Consider the following 4,955-nt stretch of genomic DNA (forward strand, 5'->3'; position numbering starts at 1 on the left):
TATTTATAAAAAGATGATTTCATATTTATTAAAACTAATTTTGTATTTATAAAACATTTTATTATTTATAAAAACTATTTTATTATTTTTTGTATTTTAAATATGTTTTCTATTTCAATTTTAATTTCATATTTTCGAATTTCAATTTAAAAAAATAAATTTATAATTTTTTTTTTAATTTTGGAAATATTCCGAGGAAGTTTATCCCTCGGAATATTCCGACGACATCTTCCTCGGAATATTCCGAGGAATTTCCGACGAACTTGTGGTCCTCGGAAATTCCGAGGAGTTATTTCCGAGGACTTTTTTCGTCGGTATGTCGTCGGAATAGCGTTATTCCGACGACATACCGACGATTTTTTCTCTCAATATGCCGTTGTTTTCTTGTAGTGATTGAGTTTGGTCCTATAAACCCATTTAACACCGATTATCTTTCTATATGATGAATCCACTAGCTGTCAAATATCAATTTTTCCAATCACTCTTAAGCTATTTATTCATTGCTTCAACCTACTTGTGATCCTTCTCAGATTTCTCATATTCACAAGCTCAAAAACATCAATATTGCAATTTTGATAAATGTAAGAGAGTTAGACAACCATCGTCTTCAGATTTAACATAATAGGCTTGTACCCATACTGACTTCATATGGCGTCTTTTTCTCCAAAGCTTTTATTGGTTATCTATTGAGTAAGGATATTGCAGTGTTTACAGCTTCTATCCATAAATTTTTTAAAGCTCTTTTTCATGCAATGATGGTGTGCTCATAAGACCGCCAACAATAGTGTGTACTAGTTGTAGTTTTCTTGTTACTCTCAAAGTCGTTCGAGGAAATGGTTTTCTTGTGATTTTTCCATAATGGCATGCTGTACAATCTCCTAACTCACTTTTCAACAATGAAATTTGTTTTACCATGTTGTTTTCTACATATAATGAATTTCACCTTGCCGTTTATGCCATAAACATGCATTACTAATTGTGCTTGTGCTTGTGCCTTTGGAGTTTCAAAAAAAAAAAGTGTGCTTGTGTATGCCATATGCTCTTCCTCCATAAGGTTTAGATGAAAGATTTTCGCTCTCATCTTAATTCTGAACAAGTCACATCATGCAGCATCTTGTTTCAAACATCATTTTTTCTTCAAAAATAACTTCCAAGCCTTTCTCTAACAACTGTCCAACACTTGGTGGATTCTGATTGATCTGATGCACATAAAGAACATATTGAATATATTTAGACACTTGTTACGCTTTCAATGGTCACATTTACTTGCCTTTTACGGAAAGTAATTCTCTATTTCCAATTCTTACTTTAGAAATAATAGATGTGTCCAACACTTTGAAGACTTCTTCATCGTTGGTTATATGGTTTTCACAACCATTATCAGTCAACAAAGAATTACATGAGAAGTTAAATGCTCAGAGCATGTTGTCACGAACAACATATTTCGACATCTTAGTGGTTCAGAAACGTTAACGGTGAGATGACTTACCTAGATCTCACTTCACAATCAACTCTTCTACACCACAACAAAAAACTTAACCACATCTTTATTCGTTGTCCTCAAAAAAACATCAGCAGAGGATCTCTATAGTTCAGATTTGAGGCTAAAACTAAAACCCTACACCACACCTCTTCACCGGGAACTTTTCACCGTCACACCACTAGATCGTAGAACACAAGCCACCGTGGATCTGCAAAGGACACCTAGTGAGACTTGGAGTTTCACGACTCTAACCTGGCCTCACATGTGGGAGCCATGAAGACTGAAGCTAAGAACCGCCGTGACTCAAAATAACGCTACAGGTCTAGAAGCTCTAAGTGATCAGACAGACAAAACAAACAAACTTTGTATTGAGGATCATGGTCTGAGGAGAAAGAAAAACACAAAAGAGGAACTTTCTTACGATCATAGGTAGGCGGTGAAACCACGGTGAAACCAGCTGTCGAAGAGGTGTAGAGAAATGGTTGACGGTGTCTTCAAGGAGAGTTAAAGCATTAACGGTACAACTCCGAAGGGGTTTCTAAAAGAAAAAATAATAATATTTTAATTTTCTGAACATGTTGAAGGGTTGTCTGAATGACAGCTGTTCTTTAGAGTCTAAAACCGATAGCTAAAATTTGTTAAACAAGAATTTTTGGGTTCTTATTTCTCTTCACTTATTAATTTCTATTTATTATAAATGGTTAGAACTTTGTTTAGGACTCCGCTATGGAGCTGCTAAGATCATGATTATTGGTGGTTTTTAAAGGGGTCCTTAAAGGAAAATGGTGATTTAATTAAATCCAAGGAAAATTAAATGGCAGTTATCAATTTTTAATGGGGCACTTTGGTTACCGATTTTAAGAGTGGGTTTTGAACCACGTGTCGGTCCACAGAATTTTTAATTTTTTTTCTTTTCTTTCTTTTTCTTTTCTTTCTTTTTCTTTTCTTTTATCGCCGTTTGTGTCTTCTCGTCACAAAGGATCGATACAGACGATGGACGACGATTGAGTCGACGTCTCCTCCGTATTCTCCGTGAGAAGAAGGATCGACACCCAGCACCGACGAGGACACCGAGAGCGAAGCTCGTCAGTACGGCGACGAACGGTCCGAGTTTGGTGGGTTTGGCTGCGCCACCGGTACCATGACGATCGTATTACTGATGTTGATTCTCACCTCCGCCAAAAAGAACAAGATAAGCTCTTGTTCCATGACTTCCTAGGATCCAAGACTGAAACTTTAGCTTCCACTTCCAAGACTGAAACTTTAACTTCCCCTTCCATGGCTGACCACTTCCAAAAAGAACAAGATAAGCTCTTGTTCGATTATTTCATCGAGCTTCAATTCACTATGATTTTAATGTGTAGAAGAAGATCATGTGAATTAGTTTCTATAGCTGGAAACTTTTCGTCCATTAGATCTCCTAAATAGAAAATTAGAACATCTACAAGTGAAACAAGACATGAGTGTACATTGTTTTGTTTATTTTATAAAACATGAACATTGTTTTTTTTTCTTTTGTGTTAGCATGTGGGTTGATTGAGCTCTGGTATGTGAAGTGAAACACACACACTCTTTATGTCCTTCTCTGTCCAACCATAATGTCTCTGATGGATTAGTTGGGACATTGGAAGTGAATTTGACATATGAGTTTGTGATGCTTTTTATATGACTTGTTCTTCTTTATTACCTCTCTCTAGCTACTACTACTACTACTGCAATGTGATGTTGCTTATCTAGATTTTATCTTTTGATAAAAAAAAATCTCGATTTTATCTTTCTATTAGTTGAAAGAAAAGGCAGTGGTGGGGAGAATCATCTTGATGGGAGACAACTGCTTGGACCAAGAAGTGAGGTTTCAGGCTCAATCATGAGCAATCGATTTTCAGGAAACAAGAGCGAGAAGTAACTCTGATTCACAATTCACGGCTCTGCACTGGTCCAAGGTAAGATAAACCGGAACCTACATTACCTTACCGTGTTCACAGCTTCAAGGAACTCAGTTTTATGTGATCTGTCATTGTCAAAAAGCAGATGCTAAGAAACGGACCTGGAAGCCTCTCCATGAATATGAACCATATGGCAAACCAGCCTCCACGAGGAGGAGGTGGACAAATCAGTCATTTGCTTCATCAGCTGTCTTCAAGCAGGTTCAAGGATGAAAACGTGGTACCATCAGTTATCTCCCAGACAGCTGCAGATGAAGGTTCACGGACAGGGATGAAAGGTCCAGGTGTCATGAGTCCTTTTACAATGCCAAATCCGAGCAGATTCGAATGTTTTACCCCTTCAAGGTGTGATGTCTCTAGTCTTGTGATGCTTTGTCCTCAAGTCAGTTTCAACTTACGTACTAACTCTTGTAGTCATTAGTCAAGGACTTGTAAAGCTTTGTTTCTATATAAACATGTGAACTCTTGTAGTCTTGTCTATATAAAATTTTATTTACAACACAACACTCTTCTTCATTCATCACACATCTTTTCTCAAGTTCCTTCTCAAATTCTTTTTTGAAAACAAGTTTCATAAACAAGTTTATAAACAAGTTTCCCTCGACTTGTAAACAAGTTTTATAAAAAAATTTCATCTCATGGTTTCTTTTTCTCAAAACACTTTTGAGGGATCACTTGATGAAAATTTTGATCAACATTTTGATCAAACCTTTGAGAATTTTTCCATTTAAGCTCGGATTTTATTTTTCGAATGATTCTCGATTATTGTATTAATCTTTGCTTTTATGTTTTTTTTAAATCTATGTTTTAAATTTTATCTTTTAATATGTTTTATTTAATATATAAAAATTTTATTAATTTTTTTTTTTTTAAGAACCCCTATTTAAGAAACTCCCATTGGACCGTTCAAAATGAGAGTTTCTTAACTAGAGTTCTTAACCCCACTTAAGTACATTTAAAATATTAAATAATCATTAAGAAACCCACTTAAGGATCATGGGATAATCATGCTCTAAGAAGAGAGAAAAAAATAGTTTTTCATCATTAGTGGAGATATTTCTTACTCCAACCCTTTAAAAATTCAAAAACAAGAAAGAGTCATAAGAATTTTCCGCATGAGAACTTTGGAAATCTTGTTTAGAAACTTTGAGTACATATGTCAGTTTTTCAATTGAGTAGCCTTTTATACAAAATACAAAAATTAAATAAAAACTAAACTATTTATCAAGTATTAGGGGGAGTTATTGGGTAAAGAATTCTAAAGAAATTATTAAATTTTGAGATTCCGTTGTTATTGGTTTGTGAATTTTTAAAATCTAAAAAGAATCCATTGTTATTGGGGTGATGATTTTTAAATTTCACTCAAAATCCTTTGTTATTGGAAAAGTTTAGTTTTCATTGATTTTAAGATTCTATTAAAATCTATTGTTATTGGAATGTAAATTTTCTTTGTTTTTACTCATAGTACTCAACTTTGAGAATATCATCTATACCCATAAGATTTTTGAAATCAATGTAATAAAATA

Source organism: Brassica oleracea, chromosome C7 (genome assembly GCF_000695525.1).
Source record: "Brassica oleracea var. oleracea cultivar TO1000 chromosome C7, BOL, whole genome shotgun sequence".
In the NCBI taxonomy this organism is placed as follows: domain Eukaryota; kingdom Viridiplantae; phylum Streptophyta; class Magnoliopsida; order Brassicales; family Brassicaceae; genus Brassica; species Brassica oleracea.